Raw genomic sequence first — 25053 nt, 5'->3', positions numbered from 1 at the left:
CATGGTGCTTTCATTCTCAGGCATGCTCTAAGTGTTGATAAGAAGCAGCCTCACTTACATCAGACCTGCTGAGCAATCACCACTTTTTATCCCAGTTGTTCAGAGTAAGTCCAAGATACGTCTCTGATTGACTCCTTTTGAATCTGCCTGTTATTGCTCTGAGCAGAGGGATGGAAAATGTTGGTTGGTCATGACTGTATAACCTGGACCAGAAGTAGAGAGGAAGCATTGGAATGAGCCTCCAATCAGCCAAATAAACATAGAGGGATTTGTTATTCCCTAGTACTGGTTGAGCCATATTAATGCAGATAAATGCAGGGAAATTAAAAAAAATAGCAGTATCCACTGTACCTCCATTCTTATTTTACTTTACTGCTCTGAAATTGCTCTGATGATTGAGGTAACAGTTGTATTACATAGGAGAAAGGCTAAATAAATATAATACAGAGACCTCAGAAGACATTGGCTCAAAGAAGAGATGATTTACAGAGTCATCAGGAGCTCAGGTTCCTAGATGCTCTTTTGTCATCTTCAATGTAAGACTTTAACCATTGCAGGTTAGCTAGAAGGAAAAAGAGCTAAAAGAATCTAGATTATTTTTAAGTCGATGACCTGGAAATTGCCAACTACATTTCTCTTCATGTCCCTTTAGTGAGAATCTAGTCTTCGGTTTACACTTTGTCATGAGGGAAACTGGGAAATACAGTCTTTTAGTAGGTGGCCATGTGCCCAGGAATTAAAAAAAAAAAAAGAACAGATTTGAGGGGTGAGACAGGAGGAGAGAGGGGAATAAACATCCTGCCATACATAATGTCTTATATTAAGAAGACCCACTAGTTCTCTCCTTTTTCTCTAACATGGTTACGTTATACAGACAGCAGTAAGACATATTGGCCCAAACCAACAGGACAGAATAGATGAAAAAGATAAACTAAGTCCTTTACTTCAGCTGAACTATGTTTTCTGTAATGATCAGTCCTTATTCTTGTGCATCACTCACTGTCTCACTATTTAGCATACATTTTGTTTGCTGTAGCAAAATTGGAATAAATCATCTTCCAGAATGGCAGTGGCTCGTCACGTTCTAAAATGATACAAGATTAAAAACGAGGAGATTTAAAAAAATATTTTCTAGGCCACTAACTAGTTGTACCACCTGGAGAAAATTTCTGAACCTTACCTACCTCAAGTATAAAAAGAAGCTGTAGGAGAATATGTTAGCTGAGGTCCTTACCAGATTGAAAAGATTTTATACTTTGTTTGGAGTACAGATTCAGATGAAATTCTCATCTTCCCCAAATATCAGGCTTTTCCCCCAATAAATGTGAATAAAACTTGGTTGCCTAGGACTTTGGAACGAATCACCAATATGAAAGTAAGCCAGCCATAATTGACAGTTAGGTGTTTCTAATTGGAGGACAGGAAATCTTTCTGATCTCCACAAGAAATCAACAAATGCTTTGAAGCCTGAAATTTGACAAGATATAAGCAATGTTTTAGCTATTTAAGTATAGTGTTATTAATGACCATAAAATTCCTTAGTCCTATTAAAATCCAGGGAAAGTATCTGGTTCCATGACCTCCTGAGGGTGAATCACACATATTAATGATCCACAGCGTGAAATATAAGATTTTACCTTTTTATTTGTTCCAGAATTATTGCCCTTTGATTTTTAATACGTGTCCTTTTGTTCTCACATTAAAGGACAAGTTAAAGGAGTATCAACTCTGTCATTTTAACTCCTCAGAGTTAATGTGGTCTTCTTTTGCTTTATTAATATCTAAGCTGAAGGTGGCTGCTTTGTACTTCCAAGGTTGCCTTTGAGGGTTTATCCCTCAGTGGAAAGATCCTGCTTTCCTTTATTACAGCAGTTGGCTGGAAAACCTCTGTCGATCTGTGACTATTCTGAACTGCTAGACTGAAATGCCGTTTCCAAAACTATAGCTCTTCTGCTAAACAATTTTTCTAGGAATGATGCCATATCACTAGCTACTAGCCTTTGCCAAGAGCCAATATTCCTTCAATGGCCCTACTCTGGGAATGATACCAAATGATGGTTCAGGCCGAGGGTAGGTAGTAAATCAGCAGTAAAAGCTGAAAAATACCCCAGCTTTTAATATCCTTTCTCTTTTTTTTCCAGATGACCAGCATATCTCTCTCACCTTCTGCTTCTATTCATGAAAGAACTCCTTTTCTCCCTTGCATTTGTGATTTGATAGCTGAAATTTTATTTTCCACGATCTTCCTCAATTGTGAGCAAGAAATTCACACCTTTCAAGGCTAAGGCAATCACATTTTCATGTGACATAAGTATCCAGTCTTTCTCCAGAACCCACATGCAAAGGTGTGACGGCTGATAGATAAGGATTGTTTGTAGAGTGAGAAATGTGCTGAATAGAGTGTCAGACCGGAGAATGGGAGCCAAGAGAGGATTTCAGAGCAGCAGCAGAAGGTATCTTCAGCAAACATCCATTCAGGCTGAAGGCTGCCTTCTGGTGTCAGGTTCCAGTCTTTCTAGAAGCAGAGGCAATAGATCTGTAAGTTTCTTGGGATGGGAAAACCTGAATTGGTTGCCTGTCCTTGACGATGTATTAAAAATATGAAATTATCCTTGGAGGTAATAACTATGAAGTGTTTCTTGGATGTGGAAGTTTAAGTCACTGCCTCCATTTTGAATTCCTTAAAAAACAAACAAACAAACTTCCTTTAGTTGGATAAAATACTTTCTTTCTCTCAAATTCTATTTTCCTTTCTTGGTTAATCATTTGTCTGTCTTCCTTCCTCCCTCCTTTCCTTCCTTTTCCCTAGCCTACCTTTTCCCTCTGTCCCTCGCTTCTTTCTTAAAATGTACTTGCCTGGGGTAAAGTTTTTTGTGTACATGAGGACTTAATGTTTGTCCTTAAGCCATAGGTTTACTCTTGGGCTATTTCCTGATTTACATGCAGAATCATGTTTTTTCCCCTTTCAAGAAAAACTCATGTTTAAGAACTGACTTATCATCTTCTTGTTTCAGGTATCATGCCTTGCTATTCTCTTATATATCTTTGGGTAGTTAATTTAAAAACAAGTAACTAGCCTTGCCTGTTGAATTTTCCACTGTACCCTGGCTCCTAGAACAATGACTGATAATTAGTAGGTGCTGAACAAACATTTGTTTTTTAAAATAGGGATCCAAATGTCAAGCAAACATACCATAAAGCAAAGAAGAGCAAAAGGTTTCAGTACACTGTTGGTTTGGCCAGGATGGAGTTCTGAGTCTTCTGCTCAGCAGATGCTTACAAGAAGGTGATATACTCCGGAGATCAACTTAGCTTTGTGTCTTCTTGACCTCTGAAATGTTTTTTTACAGATAACAGTACTTTCCCTTTTGGAATTTTATTCAATATTCTATCTTTGTTTCTACTTTAGAAAACATGCCATGTGAATAATGATGCCTCAGGCAAAGAAATTACTCCAGCAGTTCAGTTTAAACTCAGGATATATCCTGCCCTCACTTGCATTTGCAATTTGCCACACAGTCAGTAAGAGCCATGCCTACACATGAACTGACAGAATTGGGGCTCCAAGGTTAGCAATTATTAAAATTTAAAAGTCCATTTGTTCATTTTCAAAATATTTTATTCAGTTGCTTCTGAAGCAGAATCCTGAGTTGCCTTCCCGGTGCTGCTCACTATAGCGGCATCCAACTCTGAGGGGGGCTCACATCTCTAAATGCCCTCATTGTTCAATGGACAAAACCAGACTGTAAGGTCAATCTCACTGCCTTAGTAGAGTAAAACTTAGAAGTCAATGATTCTCTAACCATCAAAGAGAACTTAAATTCAACAAAATTTTTTAAAAAGTGTAACTGTGTGAAATTTTTGGAAAATATGATTATGGTGAGGGAAAAAATGAAACGGGTATAAAAATCACTTTATACTGCAAAGATTGTAACTTTCCCAGATTAATTTTGGAATCTTCAAATAAAAATTGCATTTTTGGGGGGAATTGCTAAGGCAACAGAAGTGGCCTTTTGTAGTGGAAATAAGCACCCAAGACTTTTTTCTATTTTATAATTGATTAATTCATTAGTGAATTAATACAGAATAAGTAGGAAAAAATGTTAGGGAACAATATGATAAAATTATTGATCATAAGTCAATAGGACGATTAAAAAATGATAATAGAAGAAGGTGCATACATTCAAATACCAATAATTTGCCAGTTTGCGGAAGTAGCATCATTTGTGAATTAAATAGCAAGCCTCATCACGCCTCTAAATGAGTAATGAGAGCAAAAAGGAAAACAAACAAAAAAATTAAATAGGTCCATGGCACCACACCCCTCCAACATGCAGCTCTGGGAGAAAACCAGACTGGCGACCTGTGTCTGGAATACGTACGGAGTGGAGCTATCAGGAGGCAGACGGACTTTAAAATTTCTCTTTTGTAGATAAAAGGGGCAACGATCCTACCTCTTTTAACCATAGACGTAGAAAATGGCGAACAAAGTTTGGGCTTCGTCCCTTGCTTTTCACCGTGAAATAAAAGTCTTAAGCCTGTAACTCTCGCTGTCCCAAGGGATCGAGGAAAGGGAGGGGGAATAAGCGGCGTGGGTGTGGGGTGGGTGGGCAGAACCACCGCAGAGAGGAGCTGCGCGAGCCTCCCTCTGCGGGGAGGGTGTGGATCCGAGAGCAAGCCAGAACAGGTCCGCGTCCTCGCGGCCACTGCCGGCGGTGGGAGGGGCGCGGCGGCCTCTCCGCGGGCAGACCCGCGTGCAGATCGGCTGGGAGCTGCCGGCGAGAAACTCCCGTGCATCCGCCAGAGCTGCTGGACTTCCACGCCCTTCTCCCGCTCCAAGCCAGCTTGAAGGAGCGGTTTCCTCGAAGGAAGGTACAGAAAGGATCTGGTACTGGGGGCGACTCAGGTGTGCGGGGGGTAGGGGGTGGGGGCGGTGGTTAATGTGCTTATGTCTTGTTAGCCCCGGGGAGTTCCCCAACTCTGAGCGAGACCGAAGGAGGATAATGGGTTTGCTCCAGCGGGGAGGGAGTCAACCCATGGTGGGTTGGTGATGGTGCGTAGTCAGGGCTCCGTCATTGCACAAAGTAGGGTGGTCCGAGGTTCCCTCAGCCTTCGGCCAGTTAGAGACACCCCCTTTCCCAGCCCCGCCCCCTGGTGGCTGAGGCTGGATTCAGGAGGTTCTGGTCGGTCGGACGGAGCAAAGCGGCTCCTCGAATCCTCCAGCTCCCACTTTCTCCTCCTGGTCATGGGTAGGTAGGTTGACTCTGTCTTTTCTCCAGCCTCCCTTACCTGCATCTCTTGCTTCTCTCTGGAGGGGATTCCAGACCCTCCTGGAGATTCCAGCCTCACCCGGGTGGGGGCTGCTAAGTCCAGCTGGGTTTGAAGGTTAGTCCTGGCATGACTCCTTCCTTCCCCCTACCATCTCTTGGGTCGTAGGGCTCAGTTCTCTTTCGCCAACACAGCCGCCCCACTGTCTTGCTCCCACTCTCAGGGGATGATTACACATGCCAGTGAGGTTTGATACGCGCCGTCAGCTTGAAAAGGGAGATTTTGGACACCTGGGTTGGTGGGGCGGGGGTGGGGGACGAGAAAACCGGGAAGGTTAGGGGCTCCACCTCCCCAGACCACCGAGGGGATGAGGGGGCAGGTCGGGGGCGTGGTTGCCATGGCTCCCTGGTAGCGGAGCTGGGGGAGCTAGAGATGCCAGTCACGGATGGTCCCTTCTTCCTCTTTGTGCCTCTCTCCCTCCCTTCTTTTTTTGAGTGAGAGTGTGCGTGGGGGTTGGGGGGGAGCAGGGAGAAAGTGATTAATCTGGAAAGCAAGGACTGGAGCCGGGAGGCTGGGGAACGCCAGCCAGCCCCTTCATTCCCACTCCTCTTGCTCACTGCGAGCCTCACTTTCTCATCCGGGAGCAGGACTGAGGAATTCCTGCCAAAAGCCAGGGGCTGAAGAAGCCGCCACCGCGAGGGCTCAGGTACCCACACCCCGAGTCGCATCCTGGGGCGAGCGCGGGGTTGGGTGGTCAGGCTGTCAGCCGAAGGGCAGGCGGCGAAGGGGTAGGAGGTGAGCTACTGAAGGCAGGTGTGTAGTGACACAGCAGGGCGACAAGGCGCGGAGGAAGACTCAGGTTCAGCCAAACGCGAGTGGCGCCGGAGTTAGCTCCGCCGGGGTGGGTGGGGGGCTCCCAAAGAGCCCCCAGAGCTGGCAAGTGGTGCCAGGGCATGCGCGTGCGCGATGGCGCGCTCACGGAACGCCCCAGGTTGGGGGCACGTATGCGCGTGCGCGCGGAGGTGGGCAACTGGTGAGCCACCTGGGCTCGTGCAAGGCAGTCTCTCGCCGCGCTTACGTGGGTTCATAGGTCTGAGATGTGTGGTTTTGGACGAGTCGTTTACCCCATGCCTCAGTTTCCCCTTTTAAATAATAGGGATAGTATCAATACCTTCCTTTTCTGGTTTTTGAGCAAGTGGAGTAAGATAATTCCAGTAAACAGTTTAGCTCAGCGTCTGCTGTGTAATCAACACTAAAGTTATGGTTGCTGACCCCGTTTCTATTACTATAAATTAATCCTGAATTTAAGTAGATAGGGCGTCTTCTCTTTTCTCTGCGTTTTTACTGAAGGCAAAATACTGATTTCTAATTTTGGAGACCGTCGATTGACATTAGTATTACTGTCCAGTTCATCTTCTACAAAGCTTTGATTTCCAGAAGATTGGAAGACATAAATTAACCAACCGGGTTGGAGAAAGAAGCTTAGAAAGCTATTTAGGGAAACTTTTAGTAATAAGAGAACAAAAGATTGTTGACTTTACTGCTTTTTGTGTAAAAATGTTTCCTCTCTCATCTGCTAATGTTGCAGTTGGCTTTGTCTTAATTTCATTATTTTTAGGATGGATCACCCTGTGACTTTCAAAATTTAACTTGGTTAATGGAGATTTCTATTTTATGGCCTTAAAAGTACTGCTGTGGATGTCCCTCCAGTAATGGCAGAGCACATAGTGTATAACCATTTCTCACAAACTCTTGAATATTGTCAGTGAATAAATGGAAACAAATAGTTATTTCTGGGCAAGTAAGAATACTGGCTAGGACAGTTCATTAAAATCTCTTTCCAGGCATGTTTCTACTCTTCACTGCAGAAGTTTGGGACTGTGATGATTAATGTATGTTTTCCAGATTGTTCTCTGTTGCACCTTATGGGTCCTTTCCTTTAAAGAAAAGGCTATGGATGTTTATTACTGCTCTTGGTTGTACAGGTGCTCCAACATATCCAGTAATGAGCAAGTTATATATCCCCTTTACCTAATTACAGGTCTGCTAGAATTTGATATTGCACACAATATATTTATTACCTTAAAGTGAATTCATGTCATTAAATGAACTAGTATTAAATTCATTTAAAAATTACTTGCTTTTTAGAATATTGACATATTTTGATGGCTCTGAAGCAAGTGAAACCAGACAGATGTCACCATCATAAAGCTCCTTATGACATTGACAAAATAGACCTCACCTAGGAAAATATTTGCTGGATTGGAGCTTGGTTTTTATAATTAGCTTCTGAAATCTTTGAAGACTGAAGGTTGTTTGACCCAAATTTGCTTTTCAAAATATTTTAGACAGACTCATTTTTTATGGGGAAATCTAAGTAAAAGTAATGATTTAAGGCAGATTTGAGATTCTACCAATTTTTATCTCATAAAAGAAAATTAAGTAATAGAGGGTGGCTAATGGCATCAGATTTGAAGAAATGAATGTCAGGAAGCCCTGTATCAGTTCATATAGTAGAGTATTGCTTCAAGTTTGACTTTTGCAAGACAACCAATGCCCCCTTCTTCACAGTGAATATGTCATCTTTAAAGGGTACCTTGAGGAATTACTGTGACAGCTTGCCTGAAATTCATGTGATCATTTACATATTCTTTCCCAGGAGCATTGGCATTAAATGTTCCATTTATTGGAAATTATTTTGCCCTTTGATTTATGACAGCCAGCAGTGCCATAGAGTCTAATACGTTTTAGAAACAAAATTTAGCTTTTTACTATTTATATTTTCCCTAAAAAAAAATCTAAAATCTAAAAAGTCAATCTTAGATTTTGCACATGGAAAGCTGAAGTTAGGCTGAAGACAAAGGGTAACAGTAAAAAACCATGACAAATCCAGATTTGGGGAGCTAATTGACATGCTAAGGTATAATCTAGAGAAACAATGTATCTCTATACCAAGGCTATTTTCAGTGATGTACTGTATTATTTGATTCAATCAGTGTTCCTTGTTATTTTTTCAAAACGAGACCAAGAATACTATATTTTCAATTATGAACATTTTGATTACAGCTTCATTCTAACTAACTAATTCAGTCTGAAGAGAATGCAATTATTATGGTGATTTACATACAATATGCTAAGTTAACACAGCTAATGAGTGAAAGCATAATATTCTTTCTATTCATTCCTGGAAAAATATTGTGCTAAGCATTCTTTCAAAGAAAAGATTACATTATTCTCCAGCATTTATGTCTACCTACAGGTAAATTTTGGCACTGAGCCATTTTCTCTGCTTTTAAAATGAAATCTCTCACATTTTGGCGATCCTGTGCCTCTCCCACTTTTGGGGAGGAGATGGGGTAGGGAATGGAAACAATTCTCAGTTTAATTAGCTGTGGTGATTTCTCTTTGCTCTGCATCTTTATTGGGGGAAAGATTCTGTATTTTCTAATTTTGGAGGCTGGTTAACACCTTAAACATTACTAATTACTGCAGTTTATTTTATGTGCATTGCAATAGTGTAGTTGGTTAATTATAGCTTTCTCATTAGCACCGTGTAGAGAGTAATGAATTAACACATCCCTTTGATCAAAAGAACATCTAAGTTTATCTTCTGAGAATAAAAGTGTTATTGTGTTACTGAAAGTCACTATAATTTTCCCAAGAAACAAATTGGTTGGAATTCTCTAGCACTGGGATAAGAAGCTTGATGAATGAGGGAGTAGAGCAGCGGTTGCTTGGCAACCTAACATTATTCTGCAATTTCTCCTGGTATATTTATCCAGTAAACTAGAAAATTCTGTTTTGTTAACGAATGTTTTTAGTCAGTGCACAAATAGACCATAACTAATTGAGATTTTATGTATTGTGGATAAAAAAATGGTCTTGCTTACATTCCCATTGTGTTTAGATAATACAAGTACAAAGAGAAAGAATATTCTGTTTTCAGTTATTAAAATTTCTCTAAAAATTTTTACTTAATTTTCACATGAGTTTATTACTACCAAAAATTGCAACTTGTTTACCTCTTTGGAAATCACATTAAGAGAGCGTGTGTGTGTGTGTGTGTGTGTGTGTACATGTGTGTTACAGTTGGGTTTGTGTACAATTTTTCAGTAAGAATCAGAAATAAATTTTGAACTGTGGTGAATTCTTCAAAAGTTGTGGTTTGCTGGTTGAGATGATAATTTGGTAAATTTAGAGAGGCATAAACATTCAATCCAAGTGATACCAGGAGGTGATAATAATAAATGTGCTGAATGGCTAATATATAAATGCAGTCTGTTCTTTGACCAGGTGTTTTTTTTGCCTGGTGGTCTTATTACATTCTCTCTTCGGATGTCTGAGTACATCTCATTTCCTCTATAGTTGTGAAGTAGAAGCTTAGTAAAGCCAGGCATTGCCCATTTTCCAATCCACCTCTCCCTCATTCCAGGGACGATAATGTACTATTTTCCTGTTTAACCTGTGAAGTTTAGTCTGCATCACAATTCCCCTATCAGATGGCAGAATCTTTTTGAGGCCACAGGCTTCATTTCACTTATCTTTTAAACACTACAGGTTCTGTCACAGTGGGAAGCAAACAGGGTGTGGTAGTTATTACATAAATATCATGACTGTAAGAGTCAGGCTGCCAGGGTTCCCAGTCCAGTTCTGTTAATTCCTCAATGCATGGTCCTGAGTAAGTCATTTTAACCTCCCTAAAACGGATTTCGTCTATGGAGATGTGGAGCACTATCCATACCCAAACCAGTCAGTCCTAAAGGAAATCAACTCTGAATATTCATTAAACTCCAATATTTTGGCCACATGATGTGAAGGGCCAACTCATTGGAAAGACCGTGATGCTGGGAAGGCAAAAAGAAAAGGGAGTGGCAGAGAATGAGATGGTAGATGGCATCACTGACTCAGTGGACATGAAACTGAACAAACTCAGGAGATAGTGGAGGACAGAGGAGCCTGGCATGCTGCAGTTCATGAGGTTGCACAGATTTGGACACGGCTTAGTGACTGAGTGTTATATGCAGCAATCTAGGTAGCCAACTTACTAGAATGCATTAAGCACTCAGTAAATTCTGGCTTCTTATTATAATAATTTTTATTCCATGCTCAGTGTGTGAATGGATAAAAGATAGACACGAGTGTGTCTATGTATATGAATAAGTGTGAACTTATTGGTGGCTCAGCTGATTGGGAAGATGCCCTGGAAGAGGGCATGGCAACCCACTCTAGTATTCTTGCCTGGAGAATCCCCATGGACAGAGGAGCCTGGCGGGCAAAGAAACAGACACAACTGTGCTATCAGCACAGCATGGCACAGCACATTATGTTACTGTTAAAATCTTGGAACTTTGTTGATTACATCAATTAGATGTATATATGCAGATAGTGATTGTTTCATGTTTGAAAAATCCTGGGTAGTAGTTTTCAGGCTTGACTGAAATGAGAATCATCTAGAGAACTTTTTAAAAACTGCCAAGCCAGATAAATTCAGTAAGAATTCTTGGAAGTGGTGACCAGGCATGTGGATTTTTGAAAAACTCCGGTGAAATAGTAATGCCAGAGTTGAGAACCACCACCTTAGATTTGGAGACGTCTTCTATAACATTGTGCTGGCCTGCGGCGTTGACTTACAGTTACCTTGGCATCATGAAATGTGGTTGGAAAAGAAGAACAGCTCTGACTAACCTCTGAGGTTTTTCTTAGTAATCCCTTTGGTTTATACAGCACTTTATTCTCTGAAGAGCTTAAATGTGCTTTTCATTTACTATGTATTATTTCATTTTTCAGCCGAATGTCCCTGTGAAGATGGTAGGGAAAAAGTCATTATCCTGATTTTGCAGATGAATGGAGAGAGCCATGCAGAAACTATGTGATTTGATTAGATTCATACATTTAGAACAATCCTAGATATCAAGATTCTTGTCACTTTTGGGTTCCAGATAGTTCTGTTTTTGCTATGAAATTTCAAATGAGGGAGAGAAAGTTATTGTTTTTAGATTAATTAATTGTGTAGGAAAGAGTTGTATAGATGATAATTTCTATGTTTCTTGATATAATTTTGCATTATAACGAAAAGCAGATTTTTTTTTTTTAAGAGGCACCATAGTCTATTTAAGATCCAGCCCTATGTCCCTTGGACTGAACCCAGCCTACATATGTGTTTTCTTTGGCCTAAGACATATTTAGAAAATACTTAAGTCAATATTTTAAAACCAGGGATTTCACATAAAATTCATATTTCTGACTCATCTTGAGAAACGTGATGATCTTGCAGTATTGGACTTGAATGCTCTGGTGGCAGAGTGCCATCCACAGGAACAGGGTAGCATGTTCTCTTGGCAGTGTTAAAGGACCCAGAGTTTTTTTAATCTCCTCTGGGTAAAAGTTGGCACTCTCTTGCTTTCACTTGATTTTTTTTCCCCTTGTATGTAAGTGGTACTCATATGGGACAATTGAAGGGAATTTAAAGAAGAAACCAACCACATCTTTTGGGGCAGAGTTGAGGGAAGCCAACAAGGAAAGGCTGCTGAGGCAACCCTGGGCTATTACTGCCCTTAGTCTAGAGGGAAGACAGGAGAAAGAAGTTACTGAAAGATGGGAGCCATAGCTCTGGGGAAGGTTGCAGACAGAACCTGTGGTTTTATAGAAACAGCCATTGTCAAGTCGCAGAACACCGGTCTCCTCCTACCCCAAGATCTCTTGCTTCTTCCTCCCAGTGGCTGTACCCATCAGCAGTCAGAGGACGAAGGAGCCTGGTCCAAGTGATCTGCTGCAGTTGGTTACCTCTGCACAGAGCAGCCTGGAGGAAGGTGGAGAGTAAATATAAATCTGGAGAGCTACTGAGGAATATCCAGCACACCCTGAAGACTTCACAAATTATAGAACTTGTATAAGGGGGAAGAAGAAAACCCAAACTGCCGAAAGCTGGACAAAAGGGAGAATCCTGAAATTTGCATTCGAGGCCATCATTTTCCCTTTCCCTTTGTTATTCCTTCCTCTGATCCTCCTTCATTGCCCCAGGTGGGCATGTTCATGGCCAGAAGTGGGTTTCAGTTGAAGCTTCAAACTTCAAAACAAACTTGCCCTTTCCCTTGAATTATCTCTGCCTTCCAAGAGAAAGCTGTAAAGCACAGTGAATAAGGCAAACAATGGATTCTAGCTTCTTTGGTAACAGGTTTGCATTTTTAGCAGAGGTTCCTCCCTAATAGAAGCTTTTGCTGTAAGTGGTGATTTTAACTCTAGGAATTATAGATGTGCCCAAGAAGTGGAGATACCCTCAGATAATACTCTGATAGCCTAAAGTCATTGTGACCTGGATATTTGGATCTCTGAAGGGCTCCCCCTCTGTGATGCAGTGTTATCAGGATAAAGAGGATGAGAAACTAAATCAGGGATATATTGGTAGCATCCTGATACCAGAAATTTGTATTTACCCTGGCTAAGGAACATAGTTTCCAAAGTAATAGAAAGTAAATTGGTGAGAAATTTTTGGAGATTTTTAATGATTTGTTGCTATTAGAGCTGACTGTGAATTTAGTTTGTTACTGTGTTGAAGACCACTAAACAAAGTGATGTGACAGGATATCAGCTTACTATGGGATGTCTTACATATTGATATGTTCAAAGAAAAATACATCTCCTGTGCAAAGGTTCAAGGGGAAGACAAGTATTGACCTTTTCTGAGACCCTTGACACTCAAAACTTGGAAGGAAAGTTATGACCAACCTAGATAGCATATTCAAAAGCAGAGATCTTACTTTGCCAACAAAGGTCCGTCTAGTCAGGCTATGGTTTTTCCAGTGGTCATGTATAGATATGAGATTTGGACTGTGAAGAAAGCTGAGTGCTGAAGAATTGATGCTTTTGAACTGTGGTATTGGAGAAGACTCTTGAGAGTCCCTTGGACTGCAAGGAGATCCAACCAGTCCATCCTAAAGGAGATCAGTCCTGGGTGTTCATTGGAAGGACTGATGCTGAGGCTGAAACTCCAGTACTTTGGCCACCTCATGCGAAGAGTTGACTCATTGGAAAAGACTCTGATGCTGGGAGGGATTGGGGGCAGGAGGAGAAGGGGATGACAGAGGATGAGAAGGCTGGATGGCATCACCGATTCCATGCACATGAGTTTGGGTGAACTCTGGGAGTTGGTGATGGACAGGGAGGCCTGGCGTGCTGCGATTCATGGGACGCAGAGTCTGACACGACTGAGCGACTGAACTGAACTGAACTGAACTGACATTCAACACAGCATTTACATTCATTTAGAAGATTATTGCTGAATATTTCTGTTTTAAAAAAATCATTGTTTGAGTACTTTAAGGTTTTTACAGAATTTTCCCATATCTAATTTGACTTTTTCAACAACAGGGCAGACAAAACGGAATAAGTTGTTAGCTTATTTTGTAGAGGAAAAATACTGAAGTAAGGTTGAATAGTGGGCTGGGCAGTGGTGAAGCCAGAAAGAAAGTGCAGATACCATCATATGTAACTCAGTTCATAATACACTCTACAGCTTTTAAATTTCCTTCTTTGAAAGAAAAGAGAAATATTGTATAACTGATTTGTTTTAAAAAAGCAAATTAAGAATTAACATATAAGCTGAGGGAATGCAATGAGTCTAGGGGAAATACTGAAAAATTCACCAGTTTTCTGTCCAAGGTTGAATATCAGTTCAGTTCAGTCAGTTCAGTCGCTCAGTTGTGTCAGACTCTGCATCCCATGAATCGCAGCACGCCAGGCCTCCCTGTCCATCACCAACTCCCAGAGTTCACTCAGACTCATGTCCATCGAGTCGGTGATGCCATCCAGCCATCTCATCCTCTGTCATCCCCTTCTCCTCCTGCCCCCAATCCCTCCCAGCATCAGAGTCTTTTCCAATGAGTCAACTCTTCGCATGAGGTGGCCAAAGTACTGGAGTTTCAGCCTCAGCATCAGTCCTTCCAATGAACACCCAGGACTGATCTCCTTTAGAATGGTCTGGTTGGATCTCCTTGCAGCCCAAGGGACTCTCAAGAGTCTTCTCCAACACCACAGTTCAAGAGTATCAATTCTTTGGCTCTCAGCTTTCTTCACAGTCCAACTCTCACATGCATACATGAGAACTGGACATGAAACAACTGACTGGTTCCAAATAGGAAAAGGAGTATGTCAAGGCTGTATATTGTCACCCTGCTTATTTAACTTCTATGCAGAGTACATCATGAGAAATGCTGGGCTGGAAGAAGCACAAGCTGGAATCAAGATTGCCAGGAGAAATATCAATAACCTCAGATATGCAGATGATACCATCCCTTATGCCAGAAAGTGAAGAGGAACTAAAAAGCCTCTTGAGGAGACTGAAAAAGTTGGCTTAAAGCTCAACATTCAGAAAACTAAGATCATGGCATCTGGTCCCATCACTTCATGGGAAATAGATGGGGAAGTGTCAGACATTTTTTTGGGCTCCAAAATCACTGCAGATGGTGATTGCAGCCATGAAATTAAAAGACGCTTACTCCTTGGAAAGAAAGTTATGACCAACCTAGATACCATATTCAAAAGCAGAGACATTACTTTGCCGACAAAGGTCCATCTAGTCAAGGCTATGGTTTTTCCAGTGGTCATGTATGGATGTGAGAGTTGGACTGTGAAGGTTGAATATAACCCTGTGCAAATATAAGGAGATTCGACTTTTTTTTTATAGGTTCCTTAATTCCATTATACATTGACTGATTAAATGATTGATTTATTGAATGTGCTATGAGACAGTGACAGTGACTAATCATTAAAGGCTTTTATTGAGTAACTGCTTTGTGCTAGAGACAGAATTGAGGCTATGCCAGGCAAACAGTTAAATTACCTGTCCATTACTAAATGTTAATGATGTATTTTATAATCTCTGCATCAGTGTTTTGAGGAAAGTACTGTTATGCTAATATTCGTTTAATGCGGAGTGTCACAGACAATAGGTGTCCTTGTCCAAGGTCACACACTATGACTTGGAAGTGGCCAAGCCAGTAGTATTCCAGCTCAAAAGTATCTAATCTCCAGCCTCAAGCTCTTTTACTCTTGACACTGTGCTGCCTTTGAGTCCAGCAGACCCCTAAACACCCCATCTTAGTCAAGACTACTGTAACAAAGTACCACAGAACGGGAGGTTTATAAACAATAGAAATTTGTTTGTCACAGTTCTGGGGACCGGAAGCCTGACATCAGGATTCCAGCATAGTCTGGTTCTTATGAAAGCCTTCTTTTGATTTGCAGACTGCTGACTTCTCTTTATACCTTCCTGGTGAGAATGACAAAAAGAGTTCAAGAGTTCTCCAGTATCGCTTTTATAAGGCTACTGATCACATTCATGAGGGCACCACTCTCATGATCCAATTCCCTTGCAAATGCTACACCTCCAAATAGCTTTTCATTGAGATTAGGGTTTCAACATATGAATTTGGAAGAGACACACATTCAGTTCATTACATGCCCATTCTCTTCACTCTTGGACTTCATTCCCCACCTGGGCAATGTCCATAGTACCGGCACCCCGGGATTAGCAGGATTCTCTAACTACGGTCTTTGTCAAGGACCATCCAGATTTGCCTCTTCTATGTATTATTTTGTCATATGGAAAGTAGATATTTAAGGGCTCTTCCTTAAGTATTAAATGATATTGAATGCTAATCCTCGGAGTGGCGGCATTTAAAAAGAGGATTTAAAATTCTTGTTGCAAAGATTTGCTGTGAGACACTCCCATGTGGGTGAGACCCTCCCGTGTGGGAGGTACATTGGCAAAGAAAGACATTTGTGTTTTCTGCAAAATCATGTCATAAAAGTGTCTGATGTCTGAGTCCTCCTGAACTCTGTCCTGGGCACCAATATATGTAAAAATCAACCTTCACCTTCACCAAACGTTTTGGTTGCCTTCATTACCATCTTTTATTTCTTGGTGGAAATGTTTCTGATACTCTGTAATCTCAATATGCATAGATTTCCCTCATATCCGGGTATTATATGTAACCAATTGCATTACACGGTTGGCATTTCCACAAAGGTGTATCTGCCACTCCAGATTAAGATAGACATAGTTGGCAAAGGCAGATGCCATATCCCAGGCTGGCTGTTTTTGAAAATGACACCCATCATAATGGTGGCACTGTCTTTATTAGCAGCTGTCAATGAAGATAAGGCTTTGGAGGGAAAAATCAACCCTATTCTAGGCATGGTCAATATATGTGGGAATTTTGAGAGGTATTTGATTTTGGGGGTATGTAGTATTTAGAAAAATGTTAATTTTTTAATATGCAAAATATAAATAGCATTCTTGAACACTGACTCCAGAAGACTTTTTTATGTAATAGATAGTGGCAGAAATGTGTTTGCTTTCTGCTTAGTCTAGACAGTAGATCCCATTTCCTTGGACTATATGGAATGAATTTGCTATAAGGCTTTTGTTTGATCCATGCCTGCTTCTTTAGAGTATAGCACTTGGCTCCTTAACAAATGCGTTTATTTTTGTATTATAAATTCAGAGAATTTGTAAACTTGTTGTCTACATTGCATCTAATGACACAGTGGGGAAATTATTTATTCAGTTAAAATACTTAAGGCATTGTACAATGGCAAAGAATTGAAAACATCGTCCTTGGTGACAAGTAAAGAAAGAAAACCAATAATAATTTTACCATCTACAGACTACACCAGAAGGATTAATAGACTGTTTGGGTCGTTCATTATTGTTCACTAATTTAAGACATATAGTATATTCTGGAAAGGAGATCTGAGTGAATGGTTAAAAATAGAAAGCCAGAATAAAGGTGTTTAAATTTGACCTTGAACCTGTTTCACATTGTGATCTCCAGCAACTCTCAGTGGAGCTAAATTTCAAAGGGTCTCAAGAGACCTTTTTCCATGCATACAAGTTTCTGCATGTAATTGATTTGGGCTGAATAGATTCTGAACACAATTGATTTGCTTGAAATAGTGCTAAAGGACCAGGAATGAGCAATTCAGGTGTATCTCATGTGAATCAAGTTCAAATAAATTGGATTTGACCTTAATTACTATCCCCTCAAAAAAGGAATGACAGTCGTCAGAGTGAATACCATTCAATTGTATATAAAAATTGATATGAGTTGTTTGAATTGGAAATTGACCTCCATACACAAAACCTCCTTTTGAAAACTTGGTTTCTACCTTCTATTTTCCTGTCTCACCAGCTGTAAACTGAGGATAAAAACATTAACGCACCCTCCCAGTGGCAGTTAGAGGATTAATGAGCTAATATTTGTAAAGTGCTTTGAAGATAAAAGTGCCAGCTATTATTATTACTAATAAACCATTTTTCTCCAGTGTAACTTTGGACAGCAGCCATTAAAAACCCATTACTGTATTTAACAGTAAAACAGTCTCCTACAGCCTAGTATTTACTGCCCCAATTGAGCATGCGTTCCACTTCCTTTGCCCCTCCAAATTCTGAACTGATGAGGAGGGACAGGAAGGTGTGTGTCATCATTTCCCAAGTTCATTTCAATAATGGGATTTAACAGACTGGATGCTTCTGGGGTAGACACCTTTGATTTTCTCCTACAAAAATGAGAATGTGACCTTAATGGGAAGATAATTTGGCTGCACATTTGGTTCTGTGTCCTATGAAAGGAACGGAAGACCTATTCTTGATTTTTATTCAGCTGGATTTGAAATGCTTTTAGTATGTTTGAAGATTGCGTTCCAATTTGTTCTTGGTTATTTAAAACTAGTTCTATAAATGAAACAAGATTATGTGGGTGGCTGTAAGTGTATACGTGCATGGGGTGGGCAGAAGGGTGTGCACTGTTCACAATTCAGTCTAAAACTGAGGTGGAAGGAAGACTGAAGTAATTATGCAGCTACTCCAAGTACGTACATATTTAAAAGATAAAATTGGAGACCTTGAATTATACAGAGTAATTTATTATTCTGCAATTAATGTATGCTATTAAATCCTTTCAATCCCAATTTATTTTGACCTGTGTAGATGTCCTAAAATACTGAATGATACATTCAGTATTTAATGATATTAAACACTCATTTTATCCATACTGTTTTACTACTGTAAATAAGACTGAAAATGGAGATCAATGACTATAATGACAGGTATTCATTTGGAGTTTACTCATAGCTACTTCCAGTATTTAAATATCCTAGGCTAGTATCTAAGAACTGAAAAAAAAAAAAAAATCATAGCAACCTAAATCTTATCTCTGCAAAAATTCACCAACTGCAAACATTTTATTATGGAAATACCTGCCTCATTCAGTGACTGTTTACTTTTAATTTAGAACCATCTCAATAAGTTCAATTGTGTTATTTTAGTGGATGAGGAAGTGTAAATTGCAGGTTAGAACAGATGAAGGAAATGTTGCAGATTCATTCACAGACAAAAGAATTCACAGCTAACATCTCTTCAGCAGGGGAGAAGGATAGAAAGATTAGAAAAAGACAACTCAGAGATCATGGGGATATGGCTGGTCCTGAGTCAGTAAGAAACCACAATACAGTTTAAGATAAAACAAAGAAACATTTTTATGTATCACCTATAGGAGTACAGATCGTTTATCTGAAAATCATCCAAAACCCTCTTAACTAGTGATACAGCTGCTTAAGAATGTTAAATACAAATACAAAACAGCGATGATAAAACCGCCAAACCTTTTACAAGATATCCTTCTAGAAGCAATGCACTGGTAACTATCCAAGGTACTGTTGTTTGCAGATGAGATTTCATATCACCCTCTGCAAGGGAATCATGGTGCATTTTTGTATACTATTACTATCACTTAGGGAAACTGTGATTTTTAAGTACCATCACCATTCCATTGACTTCTGAAATTCAGTTCATGTTATTTTCATCATTTCTTTTTTGAATTGTGTACTGGGAATTCACCATATGTTTAAGAACTCAGTAGATATGTGTTTTGCATATGAGATTATTGGGGAAATATACAAGCTGCTTATTGTTTGGAAGAAAAATACCTGGAGGCTTATGTGTGGCTAAGAAGGGCAATGATGAAAGGTGATCCAGAAATGTGATCTTGTATTAATAGCAGTTTGTAAAATGTGAAGGGGCATTGTCCGATTTATCTACTGCTACATAGTAAACTAAGCCATAACTTAAACAAGTTAAAATTCCATTCTATGAAATCTCATTATTTTGTGAGTGATTTCTTCAGCTCTACCGCATGACAACTGAGGTCACATGGTGATTTTCAGATGGTGGCTAAGCTGGACAGGTGGCCCCAAGATGGCTTCGCTTGCATGTCTCCTGATTTGGCCAGTTGCATTGAGCTCAGCTGGTCTCCTTTTCCTTTTCATGTAGTCACATGGCCTTTTCACCGGTCTCTCCAACAGGTTGTTGGACTTTACATGATGGCTCAGGGCTCCAAGAGCTCAACTTAGAAAACTATCAGTTTTGTTAAAGTCCAGCCCTGGAGCAACGCTTCCACTGTATCCATTGGTCCAAGCTATCAAAGACCAACCCCTTTTCAAAGGGAGGACTCCTCTAACTACATTGCTGGAGGATTCTAGTAGACAGTTTAGGAAGAAATTTTGTAAAAAGCCATGCTCATAACAGAATTATCAATCCAACTGTGACACTGTTTACTCCATACATGATTGATTTGAAAGTGGAAGACAATGAGGAACGAACAAGTAGAACCATTCTCTGTCCCAAGTGGACACTCCTTTCTCTTCCCCACTTCCTAAATATCTTGTCTTCCTAAATATCTAAATATCTTCCTAAATATCTTAAGCTCAGGAAGAAACCTGACTTTGAGAAGGGAGTGTGACATGAGGATGAACGTGGGCTCCATGAAAGTACCCACGGTTTTGTCTGGGGAGACAGGCTAGAGCTGAGAGAAAAGAGGGGTGAGTTGGCCAAGAATAGTTTTGGCCAAAGATTCTTTAGTGGGATCTGGTGCTTGTGTCTTCTGATGCACTTACATTTATCCTTACCCTTTTCCTTTTACCTTAGAAGTGGTTTGGGCTTGGGAGAACCAGGAGGCTCTTCATCAGAGTCATAAGGGCCAAGGTGAAACTGGAATGCCAGGAATCAAGGAGACTACTTAGATTGTGCAAACCTCCAGACTTGAGGAGGGAAAGAAAAGAGCTGCTCCATTTCCTTCTATTTGTCCATTACAGCCACAGATGGAAAAGGAAGCAGGCTTCTTGGCCTGAAATGATGATTATACATTTGGCTGCAAGCCTCCTTTACCTGTAAATTTCAGAAGCATGACTGTAATGGGAAGATGCTAATGGGTAGCGAGGACCATTATTCTTATGTCTTCTGTGCTCAGAACAAGAAGCAGGTGAAGAAGATACAGCAGGGGAGCTTTCTTGGGATATTTCTTTCTCTTCAGATGTTCACCAAGAGAAGCTAAAGAACAACTACCGCCATGCCTGATTCAGGTTCAATTTGTGTTCTCAATGCTTCTCTATTTTCTCAAAACGTTCCATCATATTCTCCCTTCTATAGCATGGCGTTTTTCTGTAAGTGCTTGGAAACCACGCATGCCATTTTTCTTGTACCTGTGAATCCCACCCTTCTGATAAAAGTGAGTCGATGTGTTTCTCCTGCAGTCTTGCTGAAAGGTATTGCACCATGTTTTTCATATTTCAAAAAGTATTTCAACAGGCAATGTGCAATGTACATAACTCTAAAATGCTGTGCTATGGTGAATTTAATTCTGTCCTGGTAATGCTGTGTATTGTCTTTGAATGAAAGACACTGTATAGGTACATCGTTTAATTTGATACTCATAACAGCTAGTTATTTACACAAGGTACGTACTCATCCTGTTCAGAAAGTGAAGGAAACTCTTAAACTCATATGTGTGAATGCAGAACTTGGACTCAGGTCATCTGATTTTGTCTTAAAGGTCTTTTAATGACAAATCATTTGTGACTGATTAAAGGTTTCCTTATTTAAGAAATACAAATTTTCTGAACAGGTTTCATTTTTCGATGATATAACCTGAAGCCTTATAAATGTTTAAATTCTGCTCTCTTGGATTTGAGGGAAAAAAATGAAACACATGGCAGAAAGTCGTGGTAGTTTAAGCTGAGGTTTCTATAATGAGTTTCTATTTTAAAAAACGATTGGAACTACTGAAACACAAGCCTCCTAGGTTTCCCTGTGGTTTCTTTTGATATAGCAAAATATATTTTTACTGTAGCTGAGAGCATCTTTTCTCTCATCTCCTTTTAGCAGTTTGCCATTCTCTATCCTCTGTATTCTTTGTCTGCTTTAAACAACCATAAAACTCGCTTCAGCTTTCTTCTTGACACACTAAGATTTATTTCTCATGAGCCATTCCAGAAAATTCCTTGTTCAGTCTTCTAATCACTAGACCACTGCAACCTTTCTCTCACAGGATTTCTGCCTTTTATTGTCACCATTCTCCACTAAGACCTAAATGTCACAGTTAAAATCCCCTTTCTCGCTTGTCACTTTGACCACTATGTCACTTACTTCCTAAAAACTCCCCCTGGCTCCCCACTGCTTTGACCGCCAAGTAACTGTCACACTTGCTTTCCACAGCCAGCCGGACTCGGCCTTCATGATTCCCTCTACTTTCTTGTATCCTTAGAGACCCTCTCCCGTTACTGAACAGCTCGCTGCTCCTGTCTGTCTGCTCAATACATTTCCTGCTCTCCTTTCTTCTGAAAGTTACAGGTCACTCAATAATCTCCAGCTCTAAGACTGTACTCGCTGAAAGGTAACCATCGTCACAGTTTTTGTCCTATCTTTGTGCCATCTACCATAATTCACGTAAATTTTTAGCTAGCTCATTATAGACACAATGACTTAAAATGGAAGTTTTATTTCATTGCTATCAATGAAACACCACCGGGGGAAATAATGAAAGGTGCATACAAATGTGAATACAGTGAAAACAGCCCAAGGTCACTACATTCTAGCAAGATCCTGTTGCCTGCTGAAGTCCTCGGGCTTCAGTCCTGTTTCTTCTTTATGAAATAGATTGGTAAGGTTAAAGTGCCGGTAATGATGTATTAGGACCTACTTGAGCCTTTCGGGTTTCTGTAGTCAGAAGGATTAAAAGACAAAGGATGGTCACTTACATCATGCCCAAAGCCACCTTCTAAGATCCTCTCAGTACTGAGAGTACTATTCTAGGACATGCAGCCAAACTCCAAGAGGGTAAAAATATCCCTAAGAAAAATTCATCACAGTCCTATTTTCTTTTCCGTTTCTGCATTTAGTGTTTATGTGAAAATTTAGGAAGTTCTTACTGTGTGGAAATTACAACATTGGATAGACAGATTCCAAGATGAGTTAGACACAAGTGGTGGCCTGAAGATGCTTACAGTTTCTACTGAATGCATGCCCTTAAAATGTTATTAATATGAGTATATATGCATTTTCTAGTGTCTTGCATTCCTGAAATGATATGAACCTCCAATCCAGTTAAAGAGCTGGGACATGTACATAAATAAGTGCACTGCAAAATAAAGGATCATAAATGCCGATGTATGTATTGGAATGCAGTGGACCTATTGCATTGTATTGGAATGTATTGATGATGTGTGGTTGAAATAGAGAAAGATTACTTCCAGCTTCAGTCAATCAGTTCAGTCGCTCAGTCGTGTCCGACTCTTTGCGACCCCGTGAATCGCAGCACGCCAGGCCTCCCTGTCCATCACCAACTCCCAGAGTTTACTCAGACTCATGTCCATCGAGTTGGTGATGCCATCCAGCCATCTCATCCTCTGTTGTCCCCTTCTCCTCCTGCCCCTAATCCCTCCCATCATCAGGGTCTTTTCCAATGAGTCAACTTTTCGCATGAGGTGGCCAAAGTATTGGAGTTTCAGCTTTAGCATCATTCCTTCCAAAGAAATCCCAGGGCTGATCTCCTTCAGAATGGACTGGTTGGATCTCCTTGCACTACTAAAAGATGTCAGAGAAGAGGCAAACCTTGAAAGGTGAAGAAGAAATTCCATTGCAATTCTAATTTCTCTGAAATAAAAAATGTTCAAACCCCATTTAATGAGCATTTGGTTTTTAGCAGTATTTATCAGTGTAACATCAACACAATATACCTCAGCATAGTGTAATCTAGTGCTGTTTGAGAAAACCTGATGTGATAAAGTACGATTTGCATGCTTTTCTCAAGTTCTAGAAGGCCTTCCCACCCTAATTTGGAGTAGGGTTAGAGCATAGTTGGAAGCATAGTTGGAAGATGGTGACTTCACAGCATCTGTGTTTAGGGAGCCAGCCAGATGCCTTCTTGATTGGCAGAGAGGTCAAGGGGATGGGCATTCTGAGCTATTATAGGGCTATTTGGTGCCAGTGACCCTGTGATGTGGCCAGAGAACCAATAGAAAAACAGCACTGTCATTTTTTTTCCCATTTGGGTTAATATCTTCTCTGTGTTTCAGAGTACTGCTATTTCTAGGACCTCATTCTTAGTTAGGCAAGCTCAGATACTGCAGATATGGCCATTCTGTGGTCAGTTTTCTATACATAATATGCATGTGAAATGAAAAAGAGAGGAAAGGAAATTAATGATAATGAATTCCAATATTAGGATCTGACTATGAACTCTAACGATTCTCTAAATTCTTGTTTATATTTTTGTGTAAACTTACAACTTTAAGGAATTTTACTTTAAGAAAAAATACAAAAGTAAACACCCACAGTATTGGTTCATAATGATATTCTTCCTTCTGACAGCTCTTTGAATAATACACCCTGTATTAATTGCTATGAATTTTTCATCCATACCTAGAAATACACAAAAATTCAGAGTTCTATTTGAAGAAGTGCTTCCAGTAGTAGAGCTTATAAAGTAATAGTTACAGTGATGTGAAATATTCTAACTCTTCTGAAGGAACTTCTTATAAAGATTAATTACACGCATCTAATCAGTAACAGTGGCAAGGCATAATTTAAAGACTAAAAGTTGAAAATTTAAACACATTTAAGTACATGCACACACACAAACATGTGTATATAATTGATTCTTTGTATATCTACAAAACCTCACTTATGTTGCATTCACTCTCTTAGGCTGTGCTTTCTCATAAAGCATTCATCAGCAAAGTGAAAACCTCTTAAAATTGTCAGTGGATTCGCCTTTGCCACTGCATGTTTATTGAGGGCAAAAAGTGACATCTATTTCTTGGCCACATACTAGGTGATTAATTATAAAACTGTTCTGTGCATTGAAGCATCTCTCAAAAGCTTTACAACTTGACTTTGACAAAGGTGTCATTGACATCTATTGAATGATTCGATGGTGAAATTTACTTCTGAGTTTGCCATTTTATGATTTCTGAATTTGTTTGACTTTCAATGTTTCCATTCATTTTTCATTTATTGACTCCATGAATCAGTCATTTTAATCAAATTTGTCAGCTTCCAGCCTAAACCTTTGAAAATGGGTATAATGCATGTTCTGAGTGGGAATATATGTAGTTGACATATTTTAAACCTAAGAATGTAGGATCTGAGACCTAGTTGCCAGAATATGTGAACAAAATATGAGGTTTAAAAAGCACTGCTGTATTTTAGAGGAACACTACTGATCAAATGATATTTAAAAACTGTGTCGAATGGTACAGCTTTAGACTGAAGTACTGTGAGAGAAATCGCATTACTGGTATTTCAAGTTTGACCCAATGAGGGTGAAATACATTTTTGCAAGTGCATGGCACAATAATTCAAAATACTACAGTTTTATTTTTCTTTTTGATGTCCCATAATTTCAGTTTGACTTTTCTATATGGCAGTTGGAAAAGTCTCCTTGCTTTTTG

At 39.9% G+C, this 25053-nt stretch overlaps 1 protein-coding gene across 6 annotated transcripts in view; it reads left to right on the top strand.

The window, feature by feature from the left end:
• Positions 1-4783: 4783 nt before the first annotated feature.
• The window catches only part of CHL1 (cell adhesion molecule L1 like), a 225934-nt gene continuing 205664 nt past the window's right edge, over positions 4784-25053 (top strand). For 2 of the 6 annotated variants that reach the window (XM_061396388.1, XM_061396384.1), the window contains exon 1: positions 4784-4872. The gene's annotated coding sequence lies outside the window, so the exon portion shown is untranslated. Of the gene's footprint in view, positions 4873-5167; positions 5254-5769; positions 5975-25053 lie in introns of those variants that run through there. The other 4 variants (XM_061396389.1, XM_061396387.1, XM_061396386.1 and 1 more) reach the window with 3 other exon arrangements.

The sequence above is a fragment of the Bos javanicus genome, chromosome 22, assembly GCF_032452875.1.
Source record: "Bos javanicus breed banteng chromosome 22, ARS-OSU_banteng_1.0, whole genome shotgun sequence".
Lineage (NCBI taxonomy): Eukaryota > Metazoa > Chordata > Mammalia > Artiodactyla > Bovidae > Bos > Bos javanicus.
This window is presented reverse-complemented; position numbering and strand designations above follow the sequence as displayed.